The 19,526-nt window shown below is 49.6% G+C and overlaps 1 protein-coding gene across 4 annotated transcripts in view; it reads left to right on the forward strand.

The window, feature by feature from the left end:
* Positions 1-19,526, forward strand: part of TEPSIN (TEPSIN adaptor related protein complex 4 accessory protein) — a 196,827-nt gene that overhangs the window by 12,913 nt on the left and 164,388 nt on the right. The gene's annotated exons all lie outside the window — the stretch shown is intronic.

Genomic DNA, 19,526 nt, shown 5'->3' on the forward strand with positions numbered 1-19,526 from the left:
GCTTAAATGAGCGAGATCTCCCTGCTAGCATCCTTTCTCGTCTGTGCGTTTGAGGGGAACAAGGTCGTCCAAGGCTTGAACCGACAACCTTTATATTAAAACTTATGGTTTAAAATGGCGGGAACCTCATTAAGGAATATCCGATCTTATATGGAAGATAGCTCTGTCCTATTTAAGAACCTAGCTTGGGATGCCTTTCTGGTAACCAGGCGCTATATAAAACTCAGAATAATAATAATAATAGCTTTAGTTAAAAACATATGCTTGTCGTACACTGATAACCTTGGCTCATGATAGAACCATCTAGGGCGCTTGATAATAACTTGGAGTGGAATATTTCGCTCTCAGGAAGCCCTTTTATAATTAGGGTCTGATGTCCGCAGTCTCGCACCACTCAGGTCGACCATCTGCACCCTCGGGTAAAATTCCGTTGGGAATTGTAGGCAGTATCCTTTAGTCTTCCTCTGTGGAAATCTGTCAAACCTCTAATATTGTTCTTATACATACTGCTAAGAATGTTGTTAGGTCTATATAGTATCATCAGATTGATTTTTTTTTCCTTTCATTTTTGATCATATTTCCTCATATCGGTTTCTTAATAGTTTTGGCTTGGTCTACTTGTGAAGGTGAAACATCATCAACCAAACTCCTGAGGGTGGTATTATGGTTTTCTGTCACTTCTAACACATTGCCTGATGCTTCTAGAGATTTTTTGAAATTTTATTTTGTTTTAGAAAATCTCGGATTAACATAACAAAGAGAGTAATCACAATCAATACTATCTGGTGCTCAATCCAGTGTAAGCTGATAGTATAAACATACCAGATTGTAGGTAGTCAACCAGAAAAATAGCCTTTAGTGTGAGCCTGTTTTGTGGCAATCTGGTCAAAGCCGGAGTCCTCGCACCTCTTCCCCGTCTCTGTCGTTAGCTGACCATTGGTCAGCAAACCATAGATCAGAATCTCTCATAATGGTCTTGAAATAGTTAGGGGAAAAGGAAGTGATTGATGAGACCGATTTTTCGCAAAAGAACCAGGTTGTTTGGGAGGTCTATTGTCTGTTTAAAAACTTCATAATTCTGGCGGGCTGATGGTCAGCTTTACTGCTAGCTGTTAAAAAGAGTGCATGCGATTGTTATCCATTAGGAATAAATATAATTGTGTATGAATTATCGGCACTTCTCTCTCTTTTTTTAATCAATTATCATAATGCATGATGATGTGCATCAAGTCTGGCCTAGAAGACTCAACCAACCACATGTATTCGACGAATGCCTTGTCAAGTGACCTACTTCTTGATTTCTCATAATGAGCTCTAATTCTCTGTATTTTACATATCATTGCACAGTTGCAGTTGAGGCCTGATTTTGTGCTAGACAAGCTCAGTGTTTGCATGAACTGTTGGATCATCTTTTTAACAGACTCTGTCTTGCTGTGCCATCTGAAACACACCTACATATGCCAGCTTTTGGCATCATGGTGTGGTTTGATCGAGTAGATTGTGGTAAGAGCTGTGCCGGTGTACCTAGATCATAACAGTTGGTCTTTCATTAGAGTAGTCATTGATTATTACATCTGTGCTAAAGAACTCTTTGTACTCTTAGTTTTTGATTCTTATACCACAACACAAGAACAAGCAGCGCTAATTAATACATATGATTTGTCCTGATTTCAGTGGGTGCCAGTATCACTCCATTTTCTTCAGTCTTGACTAGTTGGAGAGGAGTAGAGTTCCTAAGGCACTCCCGCAGATTGAACAAGCCCGACAGCTGCGCCTGCAAACACCAGCACAGCCCCTTTAAGGGCCCTGGTGAAGAAATAAGGTGTAGCAGGTCTTACAGCCCCTCGGCTATCCTGGCGTGTCGGGAATTGTAGGCAGTATCCTTTAGTCTTCCTCTGTGGAAATCGGCCGAACCTCTAATATTGTTCTTATGCATACTGCTAAGAATGTTGTTAGGTCTATATATTATCATCAGATTGATTTTTCTTTTCCTTTCATTTTTGATCATATTTCCTCATATCGGTTTCTTAATAGTTTTGGCTTGGTCTACTTTTGAGGTGAAACTTCATCAACCAAACTCCTGAGGCTAGTATTATGGTTTTCTGTCACTTCTAACACATTGCCTTAAGCTTCTAGAGATTTTTTAAAATTTTATTTTGTTTTGTTTTAGAAAATCTTGGATTAACATAACAAAGAGAGTAATAGCAATCAATACTACCTGGTGCTCAATCCAGTGTAAGCTGATAGTATAACCATACGAGATTGTAGGTAATCAACCAGAAAAATAGCCTTTAGTGTGAGCCTGTTTTCTAGCAACCTGGTGAACGCCGGAGTCCTCGCACCTCTTCCCTGTCTCTGTCGTTAGCTTATCTTGGTCAGCAAACCATAGATCAGAATCTCTCATAATGGTCTTGAAAGAGTTGGAGGGAAAGGAAGTGACTGTTGAGACAGATTTTACGCAAAAGAACCACGTTGTTTGGGAGGTCTATCGTCTATTTAAAAACTTCTTAATTCTGGCGGGCTGATGGTCAGCTTTACTGCTAGCTGTTAAAAAGAGTGCATGTGATTGTTATCCATTAGGAATAAATAAAATGTTGTATGAATTATTGTCATTTATCTCTCTTTTTTAAAACAATTATCATAATGCATGATGATGTGCATCAAGTCTGGCCTAGAAAACTCACCCAGCCACATGTGTTCGACAAATGCCTTGTCAAGCGACCTACTTCTTGATTTCTCATAGTGAGCTCTAATTCTCTGTATTTTACAGATCATTGCACAGTTGCAGTTGAGGCCTGATGTTGTGCTAGACAAGCTCAGAGTTTGCATGAACTGTTGGATCATCTTTTTAACAGGCTCTGTCTTGCTGTGCCATCTCAGTCACCTTTACATATGCTAGCTTTTGTCATCATGGTGTGGTTTGATCGAGTAGACTGTGGTAAGAGCTGTGCCGGTGTACCTAGATCATAACTGTTGGTCTTTAATTAGAATAGTCATTAATTATTACATCTGTGCTAAAGAACCCTTTGAACTCTTAGTTTTTGATTCTTATACCACAACACAAGAACAAGCAGCGCTTATTAATACACACGATTTGTCCTGATTTCAGTAGGTGCCAGTATTCCTCCATTTTCTTCAGTCGTGATTAGTTGAAGAGGAGTGGAGTTCCTAAGGCGCTCCTGCAGCTTGAACAAGCCCGATAGCTGCGCCTGTAAACACCTACACAGCCCGTTTAAGGGCCCTGATGAAGAAATAAGGTGAAGCAGGTCATACAGTCCCTCGGCTCTCCTGGCGTGACGGGAATTGTAGGCGGTATTCGTTAGTCTTCCTTGCACCAATCTAAATAGGATAAAATCCTGAGATCAGCAAGCAGCACAAGATAAGTACAATATACAGATCATGCCACAGCACACTCAAACTAAAGGAGTGTCCTCCTTCCTTCGTGATTTATGTGGTCTTTTCAGGTCATCCCATGTCATTTGTGAGCCGCTTAACCAGATTTGTTTTTATTGTCTTGTATTAATTTTACATTCAGAATTCCACAACTGTAGGTATCCGAATGCAAAAAATACCTTGGCTGCATATGCTGCTCACGCCCGACACAAGCCGGCTTCATATTTCCTTGCGCAGTTTGTTACTTTTCTAATTTACTTGTGGACGGCATAGTTTCCACAATATCAAACCAAGTTTACAAGTTGATTCTTCTTGCCTTATCACAGCCTGCTTAGTGACCTGCAAGAAGTATTTTTGCATGACTGCTCCATGAATGCAGGTTGAGAAGGAAAACCTCTAACGTAAAGAAGTTTTTAAGCCACTCTGGCAAGAACAAGAAAAATGGTTGACCGATTCATATGCAGTATTGTCTTAAATGCTTTTAATTTGAAAATGGTTAGAATTAATAGTTGTAAACGACCGGATATTACACAAAAATAAGTTTGTTTTGCAAATCCATGTGTAGACAATTGAAATATTGAGAAAAGAAGAAACATGGAAATTTGAGAAAAAAATGGGAACAAGAGCTCTGATGAGGCTACATCATAATGTATCTGCACTTGCTTCCAATGCAGCCCTGGGCCCTTCAGACAACTTTCTTCTTTGGTCGGTCAATCTTGTAGTGGCTTGAGAGGCATGAGGGAGCTAATCATCAATTTACAGTTCAATTAACAGTGTAAAACATTTGGTCACACAATAATGCCAAGACCATGAAAGAAGGTTAATTTGATTTATTACAAACTCAGAAACAAACTGACATAAATGAGTCTCAAAAGTAGGTTATAGAGGTATGAAATCACCAAAATAAGTCTGAATCTCCTAAGGAAGTTCAATCTAAACAATATGAAACATACTAGGACTTCCTTTGCTGCAATGCAGAAGATGAGAAATAAAATGTGCAAGGTAAATTTTACATTTCGCTCTTCCTGCCTAGTCATAAGTAAACTCATGTAATTATATTATTCTACACTGCTCTAAATCATCAGGAATCCTAATTCATCAAGGAAGCAAGGAAATATGTCAGCATAATAGAGGCTTGAAATACTGCAATCAAGAGTGTATAGCATAAAGCCACACTCTGAGAGATATAGCAATGAGGTTTGTACCTCTGGAAAGTCTAAAGGCATCTGCTGTTCTAACCAACTATACAACACCTATTAACACACAGTATTCAAGGTAACCAACGTCATCATCTCCAGTACATTTCCATCTTCCTTGGTAGTAATTGGCAATATTCAGCTCTACCACATCTTTAATCGGGCACGTACGTTCATCCTGACTCTGCCATGAGAACATGTCTCAAACTTCGTTTGCGCTTCTTCTTGCCAAAAGTTTCCTCCCATACCAGACTATCGCTACAAATAAACAATGCCTTTTCACTAACTAAAGTAGCTTTGTATCTGCACCTGCAGAGGAGAAAAATATGCAAGCAAGCAACTTTAATTTTGAATGTTAAACATTGCAATCTCAAAAGCTTAAGGCCTTTGGCCATGCTAACCTGGTAAAATAATCGAAGTTCATCTGACATTTGAATATATGTGCACTTGTGATCACAATATTTATACAACAGTATGAATACACCTTAAATGAATAAATCATGGTTACAGAAATATTATTGGTGAGTTAAGGTTACATAGTAAAACATTTGGGTAACTATAAGTGTAAACTACAATTTAAAGTAAAAGCTTTCACCGTATGGACACATTATATGTTTCTAGGGTATTATGAAATATTTCAGGAAAATAGCAGAAGCTTCATTCTTTATATATTTGTTTGATTAACTAACAAGTAATGGAGTGCTTATTGACCATTAGTTAGCGTAACTAGTGATGTATAAGGGTGGAGCCAAAATTAAGCCGCTCCAATTCTGTGAACAAACACCAAGGCTGTGACTGTACTTGAAGGTGTTTCTTTGGATATCCAAGTGGACTTAAGTCTCCATAATATATATCAGACAGGCCAACTCAAAAATTGAGAGGAACCTCTGTATATGACTATTCAAATGGTCCCTCGCAAATTAATTTCAGAGCAAAACCACACATATTATGAAAAATTCTCAAAGACTCTTAAGTTGCATATTCATGTTTCAAGTGCAAAAAGGACACAGTTTCAGTGCAGTGAGAAACTGTTGTACAAAAACAAATCGGAAAACAATTAAATAAATAATACACCAGTGCGTATCCAAAATAGTCACTTTTATCCCTTGTGCAATTTTAGCACTTTCTTGTCAATCCATGTCCTTTGTCAGAAGCAACTTCCAATAGCCATATGGTGTCGGTAATTCAAGCTTCAGTTTTCAATTGACAATGATCCACAGCTGACGCGCGTTTCGCCCCGTTCGGGCTTTCTCAAGGCTCTGAACTTGCGTATTGCACACAGTTTCTTTTTTTGTTTGTGAATACCGCTGGTATATTCTTATCCGATCTTTCCCACAAAGACGTGTCTCTATCGTGTAGTTTTCAATCTTATCAAAAGAGCGTAGTGAAAGCCCGAACAGGGCGAAACGCGCGTCGGATCATTGTCAATTGAAAAATAAAGCTTGAATTACCGGCACCATATGGCTATTGGAAGTTGCTTCTGACAAAGGACATGGATTGACAAGAAAGTGCTAAAATTGCACAAGGGATAAAAGTGACTATTCTGGATGTGCACCGGTGTATTATTTGCTTTGTGGTGACCTACAGCCTGGATTTTAATTTGGGTAGGAGGTCCTGGTGGATGCCCTAGGTGGATGTGCATCAAACACCAAAGCTGCACTCTATATTGATCATTGTTCGTTAAATCGAGTTGAAATTGAATGTGATTGAGAGAACTGATGTTGATGTGCAGGCCATGATAGCAAATCCGCCATTTCTTGTATCTTATAAAACAATTACATAATAATCAACTTAATTACCAATAATCAGTGAAAATGTATTTATGGGGCCAAATCTTCATCAGGTCAAAGTCTCCTTAGACATAGAGTGGAGAGGGTTCTGTAATTCAGTTGAACGCCACCGTTGTTCAGTCGACATTTCAAACCCTGTGTTCTAATCAGGTTAATTTTTGGGACCAAAAGCATTAATATGCACATTTGAGATTACTAGAAAAAGCAAAATACAAACAGAAGTTATTCTAGAAAGGTGGACAGTGAGTCATTTTTTTTGTAAATATCTTTTTATTGCAGCAAGGTAAGTGATACATTCAGTGCATTCATGCCATTTCCGTTGGCGCTCAATTAATATGCAACTTCCCCACACCCGTGTCACACAGCCATTCAGCTCACACCCCGGAGGTTGAGCGGCAATATCATGGGGAAAGAGCTGCGCTGGAGAATACTGCGTTGGTCAATAACTACCAGGTGTTTGGGAAATGGCAGTGCTGCTTTTCAGTCCTCACGCTCCCTCCTCTGTGCCCCATGTCCAATTGAACCAAGAGTCACTCTTTACCATTACTGATCAACCAGCCCCCCTATCTCCCCCAACTCTCCCATCCCCGCATACCCCCTTCTCCTGCCCAGAACCAAACCCCCCCCACCCCCACCGCACCCCCCACCCCCCCAGGCGTGCTAGAGTACCACTAATCCGAGTCCTCAACCCTCCCGGCTAAACCAGATCAGTAGTAAACCACCAGGAGTTATCAACAACCATCTGTCAGTCATCACAATGGAAATAGGGGAGCAAAAGAGGGGGCCTAAGTCATCCCCACGTCAGGCGGGCGTTCCGCCGGAGCCGGGCTATGCGCTGGGGTGTCCTCCTCGTCCATGTCCAGAAGCGGGAGGTCCAGGACCAGCCCCTCCCATGCCCTGGCCCTCTCCAGAGCCACGTCATTGCCTGCCCTGAGTGCGGCCTGCAGACGAAGCTCTCCCTCACACCGGGCCCATTTATGTAGCTCAGCCTTCCACCGCTCTACCGTGGGGCCCCTGGTCGCCTTCCATTGGGACGTAATGGCCTGCTTCGCCAGGAGGAGCCCCAGGTCCAGAGATTTGCTAGTAACCTTGTTCTTTGATGTGTGTGGGAACCAGTGTAGGATGCAGTGTGCCATGGTGAGTTGTAAGTCTCTCTCCGTTACCTCCCTCAGAACATACACTACCTCTCTCCAGAAGGAACCCAGCTCAGGGCAGGACCAGAACATGTGTTGGAAATCGGCGAAATCCGCCGGGCAACGTGGGCAGGACGCCGGGTGGGCTGGGAAGTATTTATGTAGTTTGTCAGGGGTCAGGTAGGCCCTGTGTAGGACATAAAAGTGCACCAGCTGGAACCTTGCGTTGCGCGTCCCGTTTCGGGCCCTTTCCAGTATGCCATTCCATGCCTCCTCAGGGATTTCAGTCGCCAGATCAGCCTCCTATTTCGCCTTCAAGGCCAACAGTGGGGCGATGGACTCCGAGACCATGCGCCGATACAGGCATGTGACAGCCTTGACCGTCCCCGCCACCATCACTACATACTGGCAGCCCAGAGACAGTGGCGGCTCCGTCATGCCCGTCTTCCAATGTTTGCGGATCGCCGCCGTTAGCGCCGCGTGAAGGAGGAAGTCCCCCCCCCCCGCCAACTCAAAGCGGTCCTTCAGGAGGTCGAAGGGCAACAGCACCCCGTTTTCGTAAAGGCCACCCATGGACGACAGCCCCTGCAGGTCCCAACCGTCCAGCCCGCTCCACGAGCCTCCGTGCGGTAGTGCCCCGCAGAGTTTGAGTGGGATCTCAGGTGCATATGGAACCGTAATACCGCCACTTCGGCGATATGTGTTCCAGTATTTTCGGGCTGTTGCGAATTCCTGAGTGAGGTGGAAATCTCCCATCGGGAGTCCCAGGACAATCCGGGACAACACCTGGACCGGGCCCGCCGGTTCTCCTGATCCGTCTTCCCCTCTTCTGGCTCTTGCCACCCATTGCGTCAGCCATTGCAGTTGCGCCGATAGGTAGTAGAGCTCATAGTCTGGCACTGCCAACCCTCCATTCGCCCGAGGGCGGAGAAGCGTGTCATGCGCCACCCTGCGCCTGCCCGCCCCCCACAGAAAGCCAATAACCATCGTCCGCAGCCGCCGAAAGTAGCTCGCCGGGATCCAGATCGGGAGGGTCCCGAAGAAGTAAAGCAGTCGCGGCAAGGTCACCATCTTGAGTAGCGCCACTCTTCCCATGCGTGACAATGGGAGCGTGCTCCAAAAGTCAAAGTTCCCTTTAGTGTGCCTGATTGCCGACCCGATATTTCCCTCAAGGATATCCGCCCTGTCATGGAAGATCGAGGTGCCAAGGTATCGCAGGCTCCTCTCCTCCCACATCACACCCTCTGTGGTTTGCGGGCATATTCTCCGTGGGCGGGCTGGGAATAGGTGGGACTTCGCCCAGTTCACTCGGAGGCCCGATACTCTGCTCAACGATTGTAGGAGGGTCTTAGCTCCGCGCAGGGAGTCAGCCGAGTCCGCCAAGAACATCAGCAGATCATCTGCGTACAATGCGATGTGGTGCACCTGTCCATAGACGTCCAGTCCCCGAAACGCCCGGCCCAGCCGGGCTCGCGCCGCAAGGGGTTCTACAGCCAGGGCGAACAGTAGGGGGGAGAGAGGACATCCATGACGGGTGCCCCTGCCCACCACACACATCTCAGAGATAACCCTCCCAGTTCTGACCCTCGCCGTCGCGTTCTGGTAGAGCAGCATCGTCCATTTCACGAAGCCCTCTCCAAGGCCCAGCGCGCGCAGGACATGGAAGAGATAAGGCCATTCTAGGCTGTCAAAGGCCTTCTCCATATCGACAGCAAACACCACTGCCTCGTCGCCGTCATAGGTGTCAGTCTCCAGTACATGTAGGAGTCGCCGTACGTTAAGCGCCGTGTTGCGGGTCGGGATGAAGCCCGACTGGTCCGCGTGAACCAGCATGGGCATGTGGCGGAGCAAACGCGTTGCCAAGATTTTACTTAAAATCTTGTAGTCTAGGTTGAGCATGTACAGTGGGCGATACGCCGTTCTGTCCCATGGTTGCTTGCCCGGTTTCAGCAGGGGGTCAATCAGCGCCTCACCAGTGGTCGCAGGTAGGCGACCCAGCCGCTTCGACTCGTTGTATAGCCACGTCAGCCGGGGCGCAAGGAGATCAACATAGGTGAGATAAAATTCCGTTGGGAATCCATCGGTGCCCGGCGTCTTCTTCCTCGCCATGCTCTTGATGGCGACTCGCACCTCTCTCTCCTCGATCTTGTCCCTGAGCCGCTGCGCGACCTCCTCGCCCAGCTCCGGCAGCTCAAGATCCTCCATAAAGGCCTGGAATTCCTCCAGCGATGGGAGGACCCTGCTGCGGTAAAGCTCCGTGTAGTAATCATAGAATAACTCATTGATCCCCTGTTGATCAAATGGCGCCGCCCCGCGTGGTCCCTGAGCTCAAGGATGACCGAGCTCCGGCGAGTCGGATTGGCCAGCCAGGCCAGAAGAGCTCCTGACTTGTCGCGTTCCGAGTGCGCGCGTGTAAGGTAGGCCTTGTAGTCAAAGCACCGTAGGCGCTCCACCGTCGCCGCCACTGCCTCTCGCGCCTCCAGCAGGGGCTCGTGTGTGTCCGGTCGTTCGGGCCTTGCCCTCTCCAGCCCCCGTAATTTCTCGTCCTCCCTCGCGATATCCTCCAGTAACGCTCTCCGCACCCCGATGTCGTCCCAATGCATTGACCCCGCATCACAGTTTTGAAGGCGTCCCATTCCGTCGCGGCTAAGCCTGCCGTGCCCGCGTTTACCTGGAAGTACGCTTCGATGCCCGAGGCTATTGTGGCTCGGAAGAGCTGGTCGTCTAGCGCCTCGGGCGGAGTTTCCAGGCTGGGATCCTCGGGCGGTATTGCGACCAGCGCATCCGCACGAGAAGCGGGTTATGGTCAGAGATCGAGCGCGTGAGATACTCACTGTGGCACACCTCTGCATGCACGTCCTGGGAACACAGGAAGGCATCTATGCGGACGTGCAATTCATGGAGAGCGGAGAAGAACGAGTAGTCCCTGTCCGACGGGTGGTTAGCCCTCCACGAGTCGACCAGCCCCCACTGGCGTTGCCAGGCGGAGCGCGCAAGTGCCAATTTGCCAGCTGGTGCATTCGGTAGGGGGGGGTGCGATCTGTCCAGGGCAGTGTCAGTCACACTATTAAAGTCGCCGCCCAGGAGCAAGGGTTCCACTAAGAACGGGGCCAGTTTGTTGGACAGCAGGGAGAGAAATGCAGGCTGGTCCACATTCGGGGCATACAAACAACCCAAATTAAGGTCCCTCCCATCTAGTTTGCCGCGTACCATTATGTATCTCCCCTCCGGGTCAATTACCTGTTGTGTGCACTGGAAAGGTACCCCCGCCCGTATCCAAATGGCCACCCCCCTAGCATAAGCAGAGTAGCCAGTGTGGTAGACTTGCCCCCTCCAACGTCGTTGCAGCGCCTTCCCGTCCTTAGCTAGCAGATGCGTTTCCTGGAGGAAGGCGATGTGAATGCCCCGCCTGACTAAATAGGAGTGGATCTTGTGTCGCCTATGCATCGAATGCATCCCCCTTACGTTCCATGTGAGACATTTGTAGCCTAAGTTGGATCCCATTGCAGAGTCCACAGTGTTCTATCTACTCCCTCAGTGACCCCCCAGCACGCCCAGGCCCCACCCCCGCCCCCCCCTAACCTGTGTAATCAAACTACCCCAACTCCCACACCCCAGGACAGACAACCAACATGGAAACCCCATCCAAACTCAAGTAGCAAAAGTGTATCACAGTAGAATACGGCTAGGGTGGCCGTGACGCCGACCCCAGACAGGCCCGAAGCCCCCTGCCCCTGCCCCACCCCCCCCCAAAAACACTCAGGAAAGGTCTCCCTACTCTTCCCTCCCCCAAGATCTCAGTGATAAGTCCCAGGGGGTATCCGCACCTCACTGCATAGCGTCCGGAAGCGGCCCCCATCCACACCCCAGTACCTTACATATGCGGCCAGTGTCCTGCGATCTAGATCAGCCAAGAATTCCGTCTTCTGTTTGGGGAGTCACCACCGGCAGGTCCGTCTCTGAGAGCACGTGCCCACTGCTGGAGCCAGGGCTGGGAGCACTGACCTTCGACTGCTCCGATGCGCTACTGGAGGGGCTGGCGTCTCCCTGGCTGATGGTCGCCACTGCCAGCACCGCCTTAGCTCGTTCCTGCTGCCATCCCAACGGGGAGCCAGATCGTCGTGTCGGCGTCGTTTCCGTGGAACGTCTCCTGGGTGAGGTCTCCGGCGGGGAATCTGCGCACGACTCCCCTCTGGCATCCAACCAGCTCCAAGCCTCCTGTGGTGTTAGGAAAAAGTGGGTGCGCTCCCCAGCAATTACCCTCAGCCGCGCCAGGAACAGCATAGCATAGGGCAGCTGCAGCGACCTCAGTTTCCGCTTGACCGCCAGGAAGGAGGCCCTTTGTTTTTGCACGTCCCTAGTGAAGTCCGGGAAGACCATGACCCTGCTATTGTCGACTCTCAGGTCCGGGAGGTCTCTCACCCTCTGCAGGATGTGGTCCCTGTCTCTGAAGTGCAGGAGACGCAGTACTATCGGACGCGGCGCCCCCCCCCGGCTTGGGGGGGCGCGCAGGGACTCTGTGTGCCCGCTCAATGGCAAAGAACGGGGAAAGTCCTTCTGGGGCTACCTCAGTCCGCAGCCAGCCCTCCAGGTAGGAGACCGCATCCTGCCCCTCCACTTTTTCGGGGACCCCCACGAGGCGGAGGTTATTGCGCCGAGAGCGCCCTTCGCTGTCCTCAGCCCTGAGCTCCAGCACTCGTACCTTCTGCGCCATCTCTGCCAATGATGCCTTTAGAGCAGCTACGTCCCCAGGCAGACTTTTCAGGGTTACCTCCGAGGTCGCCACTCGCTCCTTCAGCTTCCTATGGTCGTCCTTCAGCAAGGTCAGGTCTGATCCAGTGGTATCCATGTGCTTTTCGAGGGCTTCCCGCGACGCCACGATCGCCTGCATGATGTCCCCCAGGGAAGGATCCCGTGGGCAGGCCGAGCTCCCCGCGCCAGGCCCCGGTGTATCTTCTTCCACGAGGTGGCCCAGGTCATCCAGCTTCAGGGCTTCAAAGCTCTTCTTTCTGCCTCCCCGCACCATGCTGGCGGGAAGCTAGCTTCGTGTGCCCCTGCGGTGGCCGCCGGTGCTCCCGCTCTCCACCCCAGCTCCGTCACAGGCCCTCAGCTCTTGCGCGCCTCTGGGCCCGCGTCAGGCGGGGTCCAGGTCAACAAGCAGCCCAAGGATCAGGTCCCGCTCCACCAGGACTGTGGGGCACCAGTGCTCTGCGTTTGATCGCTTGGTGAGGTCTCCCCCGTCTGGGTGTCCCAGGCTGACTTCGCGCCTGCAAGTACTAGCCCCGGTGTGGTTCTCGGTACGCGGGCGTCTCTGGCCAGGCAGCCGCCTCTTCCCGTCTGCAGACCAGGTGCCTCTCAGGAGTAGGCAGCCTGTGCCTCCGCTTCCACTCTCCTCACCGTCGCTGTCCGTGCGCCACTGGCCTGCTGGTGATGTGGGCTCCGCGCTTCCCCTGGCGGGGGGGCCCCCGGACTATCCCACCGTCTGGAGGGTGAGCTCAGTACCCCACGAGGCCCCAGGGACTCCACAATCGGCAGCCAGGGCAGTCACTGGCACTCAGGCGGCGCCATCTTGGGGTCAGGCAAACCGGCCGTCCCTCGCCCTCCGGTCCCGCTTACACTGTGGCGCCAGCCAGTGCTCCTCACCTCCGATGGGTGCAAGGGGGCCTCCGCTGGCAAACTGCCAGCTGTCGCAGCGTCCCAGGGCTCCTCGTTGCTTCCAGGGCTCCGCCGCCAGGCGTTTCAGGCTGGGACGGCGGCCGCCATTTTGGGCGCTCGTTTCTCCGGGTGCCTCGCTCTCCGTCAAAAGTTCTGTGAGGGCAGTTACAGGGGCCCCCAGACCTCCAGGTTCCCCTTACGTGCTCCTGATACCCTCCTGGATACTTTTGTGGGCTCGGGGTCCGAGCCAGGGCGCAGGATATGTGGTGGTGCGAGGCGGGCGCGGAGGAGCTCCGGAGTCCCGCTTCCACCTACATCGGCGCCTTAGCCACGCCCCCTTCGTGGACAGTGAGTCATGTGTCAAAGAAAGCATAAAAGGACTCGCTGATCAAAAGGATCCCGGATATGCCACTGGCTGTGTTTGCAATTTTTAGACAGATGTTTTGATAGTCATTTTTTTTATACTATAATATGTTTGGTCCTACTATGAAAATGAATTTGGAGAGACCATTGTTGCCTTACCACTAAATCCCCATCAAGGGAAGAAACATTGTTTTGTTAAAGTAAACCATTTGTCATGTTGATGATTGCAAGCAAATCATTACACCTTACCTGATCAGCCCTTCAATAGACTTAATCTGAAGAGGCAGTATTCCACTCCATGACAATTAACAAGACATTCTACATCACACACACAGTTACACAGTCAGCACACATAAATAACATGCTAAAAACAACATTCAATACTATGATTTGCTATATCACACAGCACCCTTACATACAGCACCAAACCACACAGTCATAACACAGCACACTGTACGTCATACACGTTAGGTCTTCAACACCACATTTCAGTCTTGCACCTTACACCATGCCCACCACCTTATTCAACACATATTCTCAGTACTGTTTTAGTCCACCTGTAAGACTGTACAGTAGATAGAAAATATTGCTCTTTAAAGCAGCATAGCTACCAAGGTTTCAGTTTGCTAATGTGTGACATTTTCCTAATTTCGGTGAAATTATGAGTGACATTCAATGACCATGATTGACACTTTCTCGTGAGCAAAATCAAGCAATGAAGACGATCGAAACATAAATATCCGAAATTACACCGATTTGAGTAACGAGAAACTCTAAGATCTTAAAACTGCTGCAAAGCACCAGTGCACAACATAGTTTTCTTGCAGTTTGTGGTTCTTATTTATACAACAGCACATATTCCTTTCTGAGGCACTGCACAATGTTCAGCCTCCTAATTTCTTATGCGCACTGTCTGTCATAGCTGCCAAGTTTTGAGTTTACTTATGTGAAACATTTCAATGGTTTCAATGTACTTATTAGTAACATGCAGCTGCCAAAAGTGTGACAATTAGAGTGACACTTCCTCTCCATTAAAACCATGGAATGAAGTGCATTGAAAGAGAGAAATATCAGAAATTACAATATTTTGATAAAGAGAAGCTCCAAACTTACCTTGAAACTAATGGAAAACTCCTGAAATGAAAGCTCACTAACATACAACCTCTTTCTAAGATAACCGTACTGTAAAACAATTGCAGCAAAGCCATTTTTTAAAGTCAAAGAAGACACTCCAGAAGGAGGTTTGCAGGGGGCTGTGAGACATTTGCTTAGCATCAATTGTATCAGCACTGTGCAGCAGGGACAAATTAGATGCTAGTGCGTCTAATATACTTTTAGTACAATATAGCTAAAATATTGAATGGTGGCGTAGTAGTTTAATGTAGGCTGAAGAGCTGAAGACGGTCCAGTCCTGAGCTATCACTTGTGTCTGCCAGCCAGACTGGAAAAGAGCCCCCTTTTCCCCCACTCCAGGGCAGGACTGGAACAGAAAATAAACTCTGTCACCAGACTAAAAGTGCCCCCCCCTTTTAGCAAATCAGACAATTAAAATTGGCTCTCATTTGCAAATGAGAGCAGTTTTGAACTTGTCAAGACACGTTTTATAGTGTCTTGCAATGTATAGAAGACTGCATGCATCTAAGCTTGCTGCCGGTAATCTTTGTTATATTATCAGGGAAATCAACTTTAAAACCTGGTGCACTAGCCCACAAACATCCGAAAGTAATCAGCCTACATACTGACTCGTCATATGATATATCCTTCGGGGCCTGGAAGATGGCGTCTCAAGGACAAAGAAAGTTGCTGCCCGTCAACTCTGCTGATTTACAAGATTGAGACTCCTTCATTTAGCATCAGGCAAGGTTTGGTAATTATTTGAGGGATATAAATAGTAAAACCTGGCGCTGCGCACCAGACCGAACAGGCCCTGAAACAGCTAAAGAAAGTCGGCGCACACAAGGACCTGTGCCCGTGACATCCATACTTTGGGAAAGGACTGCATTTGCAAAAGGGGCAGCAACAAACAAGCATTTGCAATGCAATCAGTCTCTCCTTTGGGACCTTATATGTATTTAGCTAAGCAGCAAATTAGCATGAGTGCTGAAAAATATCTACTGTTTTTTAACATGGAGGGAAAGTAAGCACCAAACGACGTGACACACCAGGTATGGGAACACATGGAGAGAAATAGTGCCTTTCAGGGGAAAATCCAAAGCTCAGTTTTTAATATACAATCAGGGCCTTCGGTGGTGATATCACAGAAAATACAAGATTTGAAAAAAATATTATTGTCTATGGGTGGTTGTGGAAGACTATTTCTATGGACTGGAATCTACAGAATGCTAAAGTAATTCTGGCATTCTACTTATCTCTGCTGGTCGTTTTCTATCAAGAAAGTTAAATAGAGGCAGTTGCCAGAAAAATAGCAGAAAGCAAATCTAGTATTTTACTGACCTCTACTGACCGTTTTCTATCAAAGTTAAATAGAGGTAGTTTAACAAGCAGAAAGCAATTCTGGTATTTTGCTGACCTCTACTGGTCATTTTCTATCAAGACAGTTAAATAGAGGCACTTGAACAGAAAAAAAGTCCCTAAGCGGAAGCAGACAAGTTCTAGGGCTGATCTCCAGACCCCACAAAGTACATACACATAAAAGTCTAAACAAATATAACACGTTAATTCTCATGCGTTTACAACGCATGCCATTACAAGACGGTCGTTGCAACGACTGCGTTGTTACATCGCATACCTTTACAACGCATGTCAGAGCGATGACTTGCTGTAGTGGGACACGGGATGTTGGAATAGTATAATGTACTATTCCAATTCCAGTCTGTGCAACAGTAGGGAAGGTGTTGTATTTTAAATCCAGCACCTTCTGCCCCCTACAGCAAGTCGTTGTTCCGACTTGCATTATAATGGTATGCGATGTAACAACGTGGTCGTTGTAACAACCGTGTTGTAATGGCATGGGTTGTCTCGCATGTGTGGTAAACGATGTTTACTGTATATACTAAAGTATTTACAAGTGGTCTCGAATGCTCGACCTAAAAAGAGCTGCTTTGCCAGCTCTGCTGGCCACATAGGTGTTTTGCAAGGTAGAAACTACTTGAAGTTAACCCTCCAGGCAAAGTTTGTTAATATGGAGGAAATCGAGAGGAAATCTCTACGCTGCGCACAGGACCCAGCTTGCCCTCATACATCCAAAACATACATATTGACCTACATCTTCTGAGTCCTCTTGACTTTATTTACTAGCCTAGTGCCGACAGACCACGTTTGCTGGAGCAGGTGGCCGCTTGGCTAGCTGATTGAAGCCCCGGGCCGCCCAAATATTCGATTTAGGCCTTGTGATAATTGAACTTCATTCCCTGCTGCTTATATCTAGAGTAATCACCCATCTGAAAGAAACAGGTTAGTATTAGATTCCTTACCTTAGAATATCCCCAGGCGTCAGACTGGATCCGGAAATTTTTGCGTAGCAGTACCCTTGCGCGTCGGTAGGCGTCGTCTGCGGCTCCACGTCCGTCGTGGGCGCCGTGATGACGTCGTCGGAGTACTTAGACGCCGCCTCCGCGTGCTGACGTCAGTTCTTGTGAATATAGTGCTTATATAGAGCACGTATCAAGCACTACATTCACAAGAACTGATGTCAGCACGCTGAGGCGGCGTCTAAGTACTCCGACGAGGTCATCACGTTCTTCTTTTTTCCGCGCCAGCAGCGCAGATCCGGAAAAGTGGTACCTTAGTCATTTTTTGACTAAACTTTTTACGATCCCGTTTGATAATTTTTTCGAGTCTTCGACTCCGAACGGTGCCGGTAGGGATGCCAGGTTTTAAACCCTGTGGGGACTGCGACCGACTGATGTCGGTCACCGAACCCTCACCGCCGGTGCCTCCACTGTATCGGCGTCGATCATGACGACAAGGCCTGCTCCGACTGCCGGGCCCTGACTTCAAAAGCTAGGCGGGAGCGGTCCCGCAAGCGGCTCGAACTCCGGCAGTCGGCCCCGCGCCGCGAGAGGTCCCGGTCCGGACGGAGGTCGAGGGACAGGTCGTGGGGTCGGAGCCATCATAGCTCCGGGAGTCGCCATCACTCCTCCGGCTCGAAGTCGTCAGGTAAGCACAAGAAGTCAAAGAGACGTCATCGCTCTTCCGACTCCCCCCGATCCTCCCGCGACGCGGCCGGGGGTTTGGGTGACACCGCCCACGTGGCTCTGTCGGAGTCGCGGGCGTCGCGACCTGCCCCATACCCTCCAATCCCTGGGCAGCAAGCAACGCCGGAGGAGATCGAGCGTTTCCTCATGGCCATGAGGTCCCTCACTCCTCCGGAGGGCTCCGCAGTGCCTTCGGGCCCAGCGGACCCGTCTGGGGGCCCTAGCGGGTCGGGTGCTTCGGCCCTGACGCCGGCGGGTGCTTCGGCCCCACGCAGCTTAACGCCTTCGGGCCCGGCGCCGCAGGGCCCCACTGGATCCACTTCTGGATCCGGATCGTCGCCGGTTGACCTGACGACCTCACCGGCGCCGGTCCCTCGGGTGTCACCTCCGGCGCCGTCCTCGGGCGGCGCCGTCCTCGATACCTCCCTCGACCCGGTTCCGGCGCCAGAGCGGCGCCGCTCTCGAAGTTTTACTTCAATGAACCGGCCCCATCATTTGACAACCCTGATTATCAGGGGATGGGTGATGAGGAGTATTGGGAGGGGTCTGAGGACCCTCTGACACGTGAGTGTCAGTCCCAGGAGGACAGGACAGGTCTTGGGGATGCCAGTGGTCTGGACACTTCGCCAGACACTGGTTTTGTCTCCCCTCCTACCGTGGCTACGGAGGAGGGAGCAACCTTCAGTGTGGTGTTGACGCGGGCGGCCAAGGCCTTGGCCCTATAGCTCCCCGTCGCGGCTGTGAGGACTAACCTCCTTACTGAGGTCCTTAAACCGCAGTCAAGCTCGGCTGAGCCTCTGCTGCCGTTTAATGAGGCCTTAACTGACGTTGTTTTGGGCACTTGGTCCAGGCCCGCTACAGGTCAACCTGTAGATAGGAACGTGGCCGGACGCCACCGCCCGGCCCCGGGCGACCCTGCTTTCCTGTCCACCCACCCCACCCCGAGAGCCTGGTCATCCAGGCCTCAAACTCCCAGACCGCATTCCCGTCGGCTCCGTCTGATCGGGAATCCAAGAGGTATGAGAATTATGGAAAGAAGATATTCTCCTCCCTTAGTCTGGGACTGCGGTCTTCCAACACCGCATGCCTCTTGGGCCGGTACACCCACTCCCTGTGGGACACGGTCGCGGACGTGCTGCCACAATGCCCGGCGGAGGTCAAGGCTAAACTCGCCCAAGCCCTTGCGGAGGGTCGAGATGCGGCACGTTTTTCCATCCGGTGTGGGCTGGATACCACCGACTCACTGGGCAGAGCGATGGCAACGACGCTGGCGATTCGTCGCCACACCTGATTGAGGTCCGCCAACTTTTCAGCGGATGTCCAGAATACCCTCATGGACATGCCGTTTGATGGCCGTCGCCTTTTTGGTGACAAGGCAGACCATGCGCTTGAGCGCTTTAAGGACTCCAGGGCTACAACCAAGTCCTTGGGCCTCTCGGCCCATGCCAGCAAACGGGTGCCTTTCGCTTCTTTCGTGGCCAAGAAAGGGGCGCCCCCACACGTGCTGCCAGCCACGCACAGCAGATTAACATCCAACGCGGTGGCAGCCGTGGAAACCGCTATGTAGGCGGTCGGGGACAACGGCGAGGCCAGTCCACACCTTCTCCCGCAGCATCCGCCTCAAAACCTTCCTAGTCCGTGCTTTCAGGCCCATGTGACGCCAGTGGGGGGCAGGGTTCGTCATCACCACTCCCACTGGCGCACTGTCACATCGGACAGGTGGGTGCTGCAAATCGTCCGAAGGCGCTACTCCTTCCCCTTCGAGACGACCCCTCAAGCCATGCCACCGCAATACCACCGTGTATCGGGGGATCATTTGCGGCTTCTGCAGGAGGAAGT

This window comes from Lissotriton vulgaris, chromosome 7, assembly GCF_964263255.1.
Source record: "Lissotriton vulgaris chromosome 7, aLisVul1.2, whole genome shotgun sequence".
In the NCBI taxonomy this organism is placed as follows: Eukaryota; Metazoa; Chordata; class Amphibia; order Caudata; family Salamandridae; genus Lissotriton; species Lissotriton vulgaris.